This window comes from Canis lupus, chromosome 23 (genome assembly GCF_048164855.1).
Source record: "Canis lupus baileyi chromosome 23, mCanLup2.hap1, whole genome shotgun sequence".
NCBI classification, from domain to species: domain Eukaryota; kingdom Metazoa; phylum Chordata; class Mammalia; order Carnivora; family Canidae; genus Canis; species Canis lupus.
In genome coordinates this window covers 547,631-561,161 of record NC_132860.1, presented here as the reverse complement: position 1 = coordinate 561,161, position 13,531 = coordinate 547,631, and the positions used below count along the sequence as shown (strand labels likewise).

The window sequence follows — 13,531 nt, the reverse complement described above, 5'->3', positions numbered from 1 at the left end:
TGGAGGTGGCCCTCCCGCTGCCCCAGGCCAGCTGCTCGCCTTCCCCGACCCGGTCTCCCCGCCCAGGGGGGTTCCGAGCCCGGTTCCGAGCAAGCACCCCTGAAGGCCCCCTACCGAGCGAGCCTAAGGCGTGTAACGGGGGGGGGGTGTCCTCTACCATCCTGTGGGCTTTCAGTAGGGAGAGCGTGGCACCCGGCAGGGAGAGGGGTTATGGTTCAGGAGGTTTGGGAAATGGGAAACGCTGCTCTGTAGAGTTAGGACACGCGTTAGCGCACCTTGGGGCCTGTCCCTGTCTCGCAACACAGAAACCAGTTGACTTGAACTTAACCACACATTCTCCAAAATTCCGTGATGCGGACCCTCGTCCCCGGGCGGCCCCTACGTGACACAGGCTGGGGCGAGGCTTCCTTCCCGCAGAGCAGGCTCTGGAAAGGCATCCATTTGCGCAATGAGCCACTCGCGGGACCTTGGCTCCGAAACACCCGGCAAGCCTCGCCCTCACCTGTCCGGGGCTCGGATTATGGGGTTGTTGGACTTCCGGCGGAGCTGGACATCCTTCCCAATCAGCTGTGTCGTAGCCGGGTAGCTCAGTCTTTCACTCGCGCTTACCGGGACTCGGGGGTCTTATGACCAAGTACGATCCCAGCTCGTTTCCCGGAAAATGCATTAGCTCGATGCCGTCGTCTCTCTCTAAGCGTTTGGCGAAAGCATCCACGGGAACGGGCGCGAGGTTCGGGCAAGTTCGCTCCAAATCGCTCTCTGATGGCCCATCGGTGACCTCCAGCAAAGCTGAAAACAGCTCTCACTCGTGTGTGAGTGGAAGCAGACATTAGGATGTTCTCCCAGGTACTTTGCTAGGGGCCTACGGAAGACGTCGCCTTGGTGGCATGAACACCGGGCTCACTACCATGACCGGGGGCGGGTGGGGGCTTTAAGATGGATTTGGGGCCACGTCTGGGACCCTTGCGACACTAGCCACAGACGCGGAGGCGAGGAGTCGTAAATAGGCCACGTATGTCCAAGGCAGAGACCAGTTCCCTTCCCTCCACCTCCTCCAGGGGCAGGGGCGGAGGCGTGCTGGGGTCTCCTGGGTGTGCTCCCACCTGGCCGATCCTCCCCCGCAGCGGCCCCGCGACAGCCCGTCGATCAGTCGGGACGGAAATTCCTTAGGCGAAGCACAATCTAGGTTAACAAAGCAGAAACAACAGTTTTTGATCAATTTGGCTCAAAAACCAAACCGGTGCAATCAAAGCCGCCAGAACCTAGAACCAAAATAAGTCCTCAAAGCAGGAAATCTGGGTGTTTTGTTTGCATTTTCTTTTGCAAAGGGCGACGAGAGTCTGTCGACATCGTTCGTGGTTCTTCACGTCAAAGATGTCCCAGCGCGACGAGGTTGGAGTCGCCGCCGCGCTTCCTAAGCAACATCATCGTGTCGTAGCTGCTCCGCTGTAGGCGTATTTTAGAGAATACTGAGGAAATAAAGTGCCCCGCAGTACACGGGGAGGGGGGCGCAGCCTCCAGCCGCAGGGCCTCCCCGCTCCTGCCCCCGGAGCCGCTCTCATCTTTCTAAGCTCAGGTCACGCTTCTCAGGCCTCTGAGAGCCGCCGGCCCCGACGCCCCAGCACGGTCCCCGGATCTGTACTGACGTTCCTACCAACGTGCCCCCCGACAGACCGGAAAGCTCCTTACAAACAAGGCGACAACTTGCTGTGAGTGGAGGTCCTCGGTCCGGTCCGGGCTGCGCCGCGTCTTTTAGACATGAGGCCGCCGCCGTGCACTGCGGGCCTCCCTTCTGGTTCTAATGTCGTCTGACCGTGCTGATGGGACAGAGGCCGGGCGCTCGGGGGAGGCCAGGAGGCCGGGCACCCACCAGGCCAGCGCTGCACCTGAGGGCCCCGCTGAGGCCCAGGTCCCCGGACCTGCCAGAGGCCACGCAGACAGCCCCAGCCGTCGGGCTCCCTTGAGGCTTGGGGCCCTTGGCGGGGGGGGGCTCCAGACATCTCGGGCCAGAAGCAACCTAGTTCCACGCGCCCTTTACATCCCGGATCCACAGGATGCGGCGAGCGGCGTGACTGCTCTTTTCCGCCACTAAGTCCAGCAGGAGAATGACCGGGGCGCCGGGAACCCCGCCGTCCTGGAGCCCACCGCCGCGCCCTCTCGGGGAAGCACACGGCAGGGGGACCGGCGGGTCTGTGGTCACCGCTTCCTCTCCTCCAGATTCCTGCTGCCCGGGCAGCCCAGGGGGCTCAGCGGTTAGCGCCGCCTTCAGCCCAGGGCGTGACCCCGGGGTCCCGGGATCGAGTCCCGCATCGGGCTCCCTGCGTGGAGCCTGCTGCTCCCTCTGCCTCTCTCTGTGACGCTCATGGATACATACATAAAATCTTAAAAAACAATAAACTCATCAAATTAACTCATCAAACACTGGCCCATTGCAAAGGATCCCTACTGGGGTCTTAAGGGCTCACACTGAGGAGTGGCCTTGAGCAAGCGGTGCCAAGTGGCTGCGGTGTGGCCCTGGGTCCCCTCAGCCCCTGGAGGACACCCGCGGGGGGCACTAAGGAGCCCCCTCGGTGCCCGATGGCTGCGGTGCCCAACAGCTCCCGTGCCCCGACCCCCGACCCGAGGTGGGGGAGCAGTCCCCTTGGTGACCCGAGGCCTCCTGGACCCGGTCCCACCCGACGCGCAGCCTACAGACGGTGGGTGCACAGAACTCACCGTCCCTGCCGGAGGCTGTGTAGACATTGAACCCCCGGTGACACCATAAGAATCTCGCAGAGTTGTGTGCATTCCTCCGACACACGCACACTTAGCATCACTCCCGCTGTCGGCAAACAAGTTGACAGCATGTCTGCGAGGTGCCCCGACGTGGAGGAGCCCCCCAGGTGCGCAGGCGGGGGACGGGGGGTGCCCTGGGCTCCGGGGCGATGCGTCCTCCCGTGCCTGCTTGCTTCAGCCCCCGTAGGGATGCGGGACCCGCGGCTCAGAGAGTGTCGTGCGCCGTGAGTGCCTGGGCCCAAATGTGGGCGCCTGAAAGGATGACCCTCAGAGGAGCCGCAGGACCTGCGCTGCCGCAACCGCGACTGGTAGGGACGAAGGCCAAAACCAGGGGGACGCCAAGCCCACCCAAGATGCAGTGTGCAAGCCCAGGGCGGGGTGTGCAAGCCCAGGGCAGGGTGTGCAAGCCCAGGGCGGGTTGTGCAAGCCCAGGATGGGATGTGCGAGCCCAGGGCAGGGTGTGCAAGGCCAGGGCAGGGTGTACAAGCCCAGGGCTAGATGTGCAAGCCCAGGAAGGGATGTGCAAGCCCAGGGCAGGGTGTGCAAGCCCAGGACGGGATGTGCAAGCCCAGGGCGGGGTGTGCAAGCCCAGGATGGGGCTCCACGCACGGGCCCCTGAGCGCTGCCCCCCTCACCGCGCCCCTTCCCTGTCGGCTGCCTGCCACCATGAGCTTGCCGAGCAAGGATCACACAGTGAGCACGTGTCCGCTCTGCGTCTGCAGCCAACGGGCTCTGCGAGGAAGCCTGCTGCCCCCGCCAGGCCCCCCGGCCGGTTTGCAGGGAGAGGCCTGCCCCGGGGGCCGCACCTGCCGCCCCCCACGCCCCCACATCCCCCGCGCCCACAGGTGGGCCCCGCGCAGTCCTCAGCCAAGCCCGCGCAGCGTCCCGCAGGACCGTGTTCAGGCCTCTGCCGGCCTCCCGCTGCCAACGCCCCGATGGGCGAGGCCGTCCCGCAGCACAGGGCGAGGCTGCCTCAGGGTCACGGCCACAGGGGCTACGCCTCACACCCGGGCCTGAGCCCCCGTGCCCTCAGTCCCCCGGGGGACAGTGCCCAGCCTCTCTAGCTCACGAGGGATCCACAGTCCTGCATGGCCCTGGGCCTGTGGACAGACCACCCCGGCCCCCTCTCCCTCTCCCTCATCCAGGCTGCTCCCAGCGTGTCCCCGTCCCAGTGGGGACGCCAGTCCTCGGTTAGGGATCCCTTGCAATCCACTCTGACCTCGTCTTGACCACCTGCGTCTGCACAGACACTATTTCCCAAATCAGGTCGCCCCTGGAGCGTCCGGGTGCACTCGCATTTGGACGGGACACGGTTCAACCCAGCGCGACGGCTGAGCGCACGGATCTAGGGAAGGATGAGGGACTTGGCCCTTGTTGCCTGAGCCGCACTGTATCGCTGAGGCCAGGAAAATGCATCTTTTCCTATTTTATTTAAAAGCACTAAAAATAATTAAATAAATAAATAAATAAATAAATAAATAAATAAATAAATAAAAGCACTTTGCTATTACAAAATTAAAAAAAAAAAATACTGGCCCAGGACGATTTCTTTTTCCTTTATGAGACGAGGAAAGTGAGAGGCTAGTGACAGAGCCGGGAACGGGGCTCAGAGGCCCTGGTCGCACCCTGCGACGCCCCGGGAGGCAGCAGGTGTGCGGCGGCCGCGGCCAGGCCGGTTTCCTGCTTCCGGCCCAGTAACACCCCTCCTGCGAGGTGTCCCCATCGCATCGCTGGGACCAGCGACTAAGACCTCACTGTGTGTCCTTCAGGCCCAAGCCCACCTCTGCAGAGCTACTGGGATATGTGGAAACCCCGAGTGGGGCCTGGAGCAAGAGCCCAGCGAGGCGAGACTGCATCAGCCCTGCCGCCGTCCGATGCCTGGGGCCCAGGGTCTGGTGCCCCGAAACGGCCGGGCCGGAGCTCGGGGCGTGGAGACCCACAGGGACGTGCACGGGGTGTGGGGACAACCACTCACTTGTATGAACACTAAGAACCCCCATCAGGCGTTGCAACCCGACAAACGTACTCAGCGGCCTACAACCTACAGAAGGAGGCCATGGGACACGGTCCTGCAGGTGTAGAGTGGCGGCCGCCGCTCCCCCGGGCGCAAGCCTAGTGTCTCCTCGGCAGACGGAGGCTACGGGAGGTGCCTGGACCCACCTGGGGCGCACAAGGCCAAGTCAGCCCCTCGTTCTGCTTTTCCCCGACGGGAAGTCAAGAGCATGACCGGTGCCAGCTGGGAACCTCCCGTGGGTCCAGGGGGATAGCCGAGCCCTTCCCACGTGAGGTCACTGAGCAAGGCCAGATCTGAGGAACAGGGAAGGGACCCACCGTGGGGGCGCAGGCATCTTTGCCTGTTCACCTCTGAAACTCTTGAACCAGAATACAATTCTTCTGCCACCAGAAATTACATTTCACATGACGTCACACTCTTCAGAAAATGAGGGCTACGGACCGTCTCAGTTATTTAAAAAACAGTCCTTCCCTCCCTCGTCCTGGTACCACCAAGAGATTTCAAAAGAAAGGGAAAGGGATTAAAAGGGGTTTACAGGGACTGTCAACTAAAACTATAATGTTTGACCTCTTAGAAATAGAAAAGATCTGAACAAAAAACCCACAAAATCCACGATATTAGAAGCAATAAAGCTAGCTGATGGGTATGGAGGCATTGATTAGAGCATCCCCTTGTCTTCCGTGGGTGCATGAACTATCCCCCAACTGAAAAATACAGTGGATTTAAGAGACAACTTCCACTCCACAGTGGAGACTGGGTCTGATTCCTTTGTTCCTTGGCTACACGTATGACTGAGCTAATGGCCGTTGTGGTCATAGCTGAGTGATAGCAAGTTCCCCCCCCAAAAATAAAAAGACACCAAATGCGTGACACCACAGTTATGTGTGATCACGGGCTGATTAGTCATTCGTCCATCGAGATGTCCCATTTGAGAGAATTAGTAGGATTGGAGTTAAGGGAGACGTGGCCCCGAAGTAAGAACCAGATGCCAGGGACAGTCTCGGTACAGAAAGCCCCACCGCGTGCCGGGTGCTCACGGCGCCACAGGCAAGGCCCGCAGAGCCCCCGCCCTGGAGGAGGAAAGCCGCCCGCACAGACCAGAATCGCACAGGGGCCGCTTCACCGGGCGTTAAGGGGACTAAGGAGCAACACAGGGGACTGTGACAAACAGTGACCCCACGACGTTTCTCATTCGGTTTCACAGGAAGGGCAACACCAGTGATGAGGTCGCACGCCTTCCCAGAACTGAACTACAGCAAGTCATTCAAAGAATAGGGAGAAGAGGGCTCTGCAGAGGGAACCGGAAAATGCAAAGCCCCGCGCTCTAAAGGAAAAAGGGAAAAAAAAAGAAAAGAAAAGAAAAGAAAACCCAAAGGCCCCGAAGCCTTACAACAGACTGAAAACCAAGAGTGGTTCAGGGTGGGAGGTGGTCAGAAAGCAGCCCCGGGGACACTGCAGTCCTGGCGAGAAGCACAGATCGTGTCTGAAGTGCAGTGAGCAGCCAGCAGATGGGAGGCGGAGGCAGAGTCTAGGGAGGGGAACGAGACGATCTAGTCCTTTATTACCCTGTAAGCGTCATTTAAAAATAGTGCTCTGGCGGCTAAATGGTCAACGGTGCCAGAAAGCGGGGAAAAAAATAGAGAGATTTGGTAATAGCCCACAGAAATAATTCAAGCAAGAGATGCTATTAGCTTGGGGATAAATCCTATATAACTAATTATCTATCTAATCTCTCTGTCTGTCTGCCTATCTGTCTGTCTGTCTTTCTATCTATCTATCTATCTGTCTTTCTGTCTATCTGTCTATATCTACTGAAAAATAAATCTAGTCATAGCACGTTGACAGGTGATAAAAAGCATATTAAATAATAATAATATAATATGATAGTAACATGTTTTGTGATCGCCCCCAAAATGCATATTAGTCACGTGACAGAAAGTCGGGAAACGTGTATATGGATGTGGGATTTCACGTGGTGACTACCTTTTCTAGTTGCTTATCTCTATATTCTTACTTCTCTTTCATGGCCCTGACATCAATCCTGACTTCCAACCTGGTACTGATCTCCAGGGACTCATAAGTGTCCTTCCCATATTTGGCTGCCCTGGTGCACGTTGTAGGGGGAGGTCTACTCCCTCTCAGGCTACCTCTGGGCTTTAACCCCTATAAATGTCTGATTTTCAATGCCCGGGAGGGAAGCAATAGTGCAGTTTCACTCTAGGTGTGTCGGGCGGGAGACGTCTATGCTAGTTTGGACAGCACCACGGACGGAGGGGCTTATGCAACAAAGGTCAATATTCTTACAACTTTGGAGGCTAGACGTCCAAACTCAAGGTGTTGGGAGCGCTAGAGCCTTCTGAGGCCTGTCTTCATGGTTTGTGAATTACTGTCTCCCCTTTGTGCCTCCATGAGGTGTCCCCTCTGTGTGTCCATGCTCTACCCTAATCTCTTCTTCCAAAAACACCACACGTATTGGATTAGGGCCACCTTAGTAGGTCCATTTTAACTTCAACAACGAAACAATCTCTTTAAAGATTATCTCCAAATATAGTCACATTCAGAGGTACTGGAGATTATGACTCCCACATATGAATTTGGGGGGATCCCGGGAGAGTGACATAATTCGGCCCATTATAACGTCCATCCTCGGTAAGATTTTCAGAGAATGCTCGGCGGCTGAGCAGAGCCCACTGGCCTGGAGGCAAACACTCGGGGGTCGTTCACCCGCAACCATAAATGAGCTCACCCTAGGAGAGCAAGTAGACGAGGAGTCAATGACGGGGCGGGGGAGGGGGGACAGAGGGAGAGGCAGGACTCAAAAACTAGGGCAATAATAAGAGAATGGGGACAGGCAAGTTTGAAGGCGAGTGGCCCACAACGCGAAGCGCACGTCGGAGAATGCATGGCCCGGGCCGTGCTCCCACAGCCTCTCTCACCTTGTACCTCCCCCTCGGCTCCAGGCCACCCTCATGACTCTAACTCCCTCTAAGGTTTATCTCCTTCAGTGACCTTCAAACGCTTCAGAATCAGCAGCACAGAACTGTTCTGCGTGCTCCAGAGTTCTGTGGCCTCCGTCCCTTCGGGCACGTTTCCTCCCACACGGGACATTGTTTCAAGGACAATGTCCGCCTTAGCAATTTCTCTCTACGAAGTTGATTTCTGTGTCTACCTATTGCCCTGGGCTGTGGACTCTTCAGGGAAAATCTCTACGATTTATGTCCGGCACCCTTTGGAGCCTACCGTGCTGCCTAGTATATAGCAGGTACTCAAAAAATGGCTTTTTGAATGAATGAACTAATGCTGTTTTGTACCAAGCAGAATAAAATAAGAATTTATTTATTTATTTATTCATTTTATTTTTATTATTATTTTTTTTATAAAATAAGAATTTAGCAGCTGACGTTTGAAAAAGTCCATGCTCCTGTCTTTCCTGCTTGGGGGAAGGGATGAGTTTTAAAGACAGTGATGTTCCCATCTGTCAGACATGTCTTGTCCTTCTTTAATGCGGTCACTTTTTACAAGGAGAGACAGTTACTCGGGATTCAGGTATTTTCATACACTTGGATTATTATGTCTGGAATTTAATATTGTTGTGTCCTTTGATATTTACTTCAGGGTCAATAGACACGTAACCATCCTCTCTATTTGTGTCCAATCTAATCACTTAGCAGGAGGGTTAGACCAAGCACAGACTGGCTTTTGAAGCTTTAGGAATGATTTTTCAAAAAATTTAATGCTATAAATATTCTCCAGATGTACTAACGTGTGATAATTATTACTTAATGTTTTAATCTTAACATACGATTAATCTCTGAATATAACCTAGATGCTATACATATTACATTAGAGGTTTGTACAGGACACAAACATCTTTCTACGATGTTTTATTGTAATTAAATGTACAGATAAGGGAAGGTACTGATTCCTTCAAGACCTTCATCAAAGTCAAATTGGAATTTCTTTATGGGGTAAGGACGTAAAGGCATCTCTGTAATACAGTAGTGTAATATATGACGCTTTTCAAAGCATTTCCATACCTATCAACTCATGTATCAGCTCTGGGATGGTTTGGCTAATGTCATTATGACCATTTTATGCATTAAAAAGTTCAGACACAAAGAGATTTTTTAAGAAGACCTATAACAAGTTGTCCGATCTATGACAGAAACCGGTCTCCTCTCCTCCATGCCATGCACTTGCAAAGATCTTAACTAAATAAATCTCATTCCAAAATAATCAGTGACTGGATTAAATGACCTTTAAGGTCTCTTCCAATGCTGAGATCTAGGAGTCCCCAGATAAATATATTCCTTACAATAGACCTTCTATAGCAACCTCTATTTTTTCTTTTTATTAGCCGTAGTACTTAATGGTTAAGAACCTGTGATCTGAAATGAATCAGAGTCACAGTATTCCAGATAGGTCACTATAACATTGCTTTAAGCAAGTTATATATATATATTTTTCTGAATTTCCATTTTCTCATCTCCAGTTTCTGGGTAATAATAGTAACTACTTTCTGGAGTTGTTACGAAGCTTAGATGAAAACACACGCATGGACGGACACATATATATACACGTGCATATACGTGCATATACGTGTAAAGTTCTTGGCAAAGTACCTAGGACATATTAAGCACTCAATAAACATTAGATGCCACAATTAATGTTGCTTTGCTACTATTATCATCCTTATTACATTCCAGGGTATATTTGTACTTTTAGACTATGTTCCAAGGATATGGAGAAGAAACTAATTAAATGTCTTCCCTATATGAATTATAGGGAGTTATACTAAATCATGAAATATAGTTAGCCAATTGATCATTCATGTTCTAAAAAATAGAGCATTTAGATGCCCTGGAACAGGAACCCAACCATGAATTAAAATATCTAGTCTCTTCACTGTAATAAAGACAAAATCTCTAGTGGAAATGACTTACTGAGGATTTATTAAAACTTTCTTGTGGGAAAAATATTCAGAGGATTTCGATATAGTTTAAGAAGGAAATATGCAGAATCAGAACTTAAATCTCAACGCTTTGATCCTTCTTTCTAAAATTCAATAGAAGTCCCGTCAAGAAATATAATCCATTTGAATATTTACCAGACCTTATGCTAGGGTGAGATGGGTGTCAAATCTCAAATTAGAAAGTCTGCTTCTTAGTTAACCCCCTTTGGATTTGGTTGCAGCATTTCCTGTTATTTGCATTGAAGGGAGCACAAAAGCTTAAATGTCAGTGATGGAAACTGGCAAAACTGGTGGAAATGAAAACACAACAGCCCAAGACAGAAGCGAAAAACCACTTCTTTGGCTATTAAGAATACAATTAAAGTAAAGCTTTAAGATAGCATTTCTATCAAAGATTAAAGAGATGGATATTTAAAAATAAATAAATAAATAAATAAAAACCCAAAAAAACAAAAAAGAGATGGATTTTAAATCCCTATTATGAAGCACATGGATATGTATATCCTATCAATTACTCCTTCTACAACCTTACAACAAAAGAATATTATTCCTTATCAACCTAAAATGGCGCAGAGATTCTCAAAACGGGATGCATTTCAAAGATGCACCTATGACACCTCATCAATTGATAAGCACGCCACCTATGAGCATATCATGGCTTAATGTCACTAGCAGGGCCCCAGTGATCCAATCCCTAAAGCAAACAACCGGCGTGGATGTCTAGGGATGTTCCTGAATCTTAACCTGTACCCCCAGAGTTCCCAGCCTAGTATGGATTTCAACGTGAGGATGAGAAGAAGGAGGAGAAAGACGGTAGTTGACTCCAAACAATACTTTGAAGCACAAAATCAACTTCTCTTCAGAAATACTTGCTATCCTTCCAAAAGAGAATAAGAATAATAATGGAAAGAGGAAAGGAAAGGAAGGGAAAGGAAAGGAAAGGAAAGGAAAGGAAAGGAAAGGAAAGGAAAGGAAGGAAAGGAAAGGAAAGGAAAGGAAAGGAAAGGAAAGGAAAGGAAAGGAAAGGAAAGGAAAGGAAAGGAAAGGAAAGGAAAGGAAAGGAAAGGAAAGGAAAGGAAAGGAAAGGAAAGGAAAGGAAAGGAAGGAAAGGAAAGGAAAGGAAAGGAAAGGAAAGGAAAGGAAAGGAAAGGAAAGGAAAGGAAAGGAAAGGAAAGGAAAGGAAAGGAAAGGAAAGGAAAGGAAAGGAAAGGAAAGGAAAGGAAAGGAAAGACTTAACTTTCAATATCTCAATTACATTAAGTTTAAAGGACGCTGTTGTGTTTGGTTAAGGGAAAGTACAGATCCATACAACAAGGTCCAACATATTAGAGTTAACTGCTCCATATTCTCTCCCACATCGGCCTGCCCCCCAGACTAGCGGAGGCTAAAATGGGAAGGAGCTCAAAATTATAAAAGCTCGTGCACAGTTTCACAATCTGTAGGTTGTCTCCTTCCGTGTCACGTCTACTCCATACACAGTCATTATCTCCTCCCCACAGTATTCACTGTCTTTTGTGCTACGTTCCTTTACCTAATTGGGATTCTGGGATGTGCAGTTCCCCTTTGTTCACTTCAGCATCAAAACTTCATTGGGCTCCTTTTATGTGCCGGGCAACGTACTAGGGGCTGGAAATATAAATTTAGCAAATCCGCGTGCTTACATGCTGGTACTGAAAGGTGGCTACCGTGCTTGAACTGGCCCAGGATTGGCAAATACGGAGAACGAGGAGAACTGTTAGAAGCACTAGCTTCAGCCTGTCAACATTCAAATCTTGAGTCAGCCTGGTTGTTTGACTTTGGGCAAGTAATTTATGCCATCTGTTCCAGTTTCTGCATCTTAAAAAAAAATGAAGATAATAATAGTTCCTAGCACATAAGGTCATGTGAAGATTCAAAAAGAGAGTACAGACTGATAATCTAGAACAATTCCTGACATAGGATAGGTGCTCAGTAAGTGCCGGTACGTCTTTTCTTGCAAAGCTGACTAGTAGTTGTGTTGGTGGATGTGACCCAGGAGAGCAAAAGGGTCATTAAGGACTAACATCTGTGAAAGGAAGCGGAGAAGTAGGATTGATCAGAGGGAGGCAGCTCTGCCAGCCCATCTAGCAGCTCCGGAGCACAGAGTGCCTCCTCTGGGAGTCCCAGATTGGGCAGGAATGTCCGGGCCCTTATGCCACAGCCCTGCTCAGGGACTGAAAAGGGGCTCCCCAGAGGAGCATGACCTCGGGTCAAAAGATGAAACAGACCCTGAAGGATCCTTAGGCCAGTAACTGACCAGACTTCGGGCAGCTGCGCAGCAATTCTTTCCTCAAGGGAGACTGGGTCACGCAGCCACTGTCTGGCGTTCTGGCTCAGAAGGATCACGAGGAAGTCCTGGAACTCGATGGGCACAGGCATGTGGGGACATCATGAGTGGTTAAGACGTCAGCCATGGCTCTTGAGCAGAGAGAGTCTCAACCCGCCAGGAATTTGCTCTACTCAAATAGATTGTTGCAAAGGCTCCTCTACTTTGGACAAATTCAGTTTTTTATTTATTCTTTCTGCCGTAGCTTCTCTGAGACCCCAAGACCTACAGGTGGACACTAACCCCAGAATGCTGCTGCTCCCTAGATAGTGCAGTACATACCATGCTCTCCTAAGAGAGGGGTAAGCTGTGAACCGTCCACATTTATAGACCCTACATCATTGCTCAAGTCTCCACCCCCAGCTTTGGCTCTATGAGTCCTTCCCAGAACTTCATCCGAGGCCCAGAGTTTCTCAGCTGCATTCAGATTGTCAGGTCAGGTCTGGAAGAATGACAGCTTGAGTTAGGGCACCGCTCATTATTTACACCCTACTTTATTGCAAAATAGGTTTAAAGAATCTTCAAAAACACTATAACTAGGCTACTTCATCTAATAAAAGACTTTTATCTAAATTAGTGATGTGTTGGCCTAAGAAACTGACGACATACGGACAGAGTGTAACTGCTGGGGAAGTTTCTCAGAAAAGAGACTTTGGGTAAGAAGAAATGCTACCAGGGAACAAAATCAGAGTCATCTTCTCAAACAGGTAATGGATCAGTTAGCACTTACGTATTTTCTTGTTGTTTTGCAGCTGTGCTTTCGGTAGGGGGGAATCTGTGATTTAGTAAGAGGGCTCATTTCCGCTGTCCATCGTATTTCATTTATAGGTGAGCGCAGTGAGGATCCGGGCTGTGATGGTGTGTGTTCAGCTGCACCTGCCCGAGAGCAGGAAGGCCGAACAGCTGACGGCGGTATCTAGTTCCAGCTCTCACCTGGTGGCAGCCACCTGCAGGGAGGTAAATCTAGGAAGAAACTAAACGTCTTAACTGCAATTTTAAAGTCTTAAACCTCCAAACTCCAAGTACACAAGGGAACTAAAACAACCCTAATGTTGATATCTGAATTTCAAATTTCAAATGTGCTTCCATTTTTAAAGGTTTGTGCTTGTGAAACATTCCTGGTGGTCAGGGACAGTGCCTAGAAGGGAGCTGCTTTCTCAGTTCCATGAATGCTTGTGGACTGCAGGAAACAAGGTAAAGCTATCCTCCGTCCTTGAGGCCCACGAAGCAGATTTATCAAGTTTAAGACTAACACCCGTCATCTACCATGTGTTGATCCCTGTATCTTCACTGTGACTCCAAACCATCCCGTCTTCATTCTTCTCCCACTTACCCACCATCCTCACTCCCCTAAACATCATCAACTTCTCGCTGCTTCCTGAGCCCGTTAAGACACCTGCCCCTGACCTTCTTCCCAACAGCCTGT

The 13,531-nt window shown here is 50.8% G+C and overlaps 1 long non-coding RNA gene across 2 annotated transcripts; it reads left to right on the top strand.

Annotated features, from left to right (window-relative positions):
• Positions 1-7,830: 7,830 nt before the first annotated feature.
• On the top strand, positions 7,831-13,531 carry LOC140615359 (uncharacterized). Of its 2 annotated transcripts, XR_012016028.1 has the most exons (4): positions 7,831-8,051; positions 12,683-12,812; positions 12,934-13,062; positions 13,203-13,531. It is a non-coding gene; the product is annotated as an uncharacterized lncRNA (long non-coding RNA). The 2 variants fall into 2 exon arrangements; XR_012016027.1 differs by lacking the exon at positions 13,203-13,531 and having other exon boundaries at positions 12,934-13,189.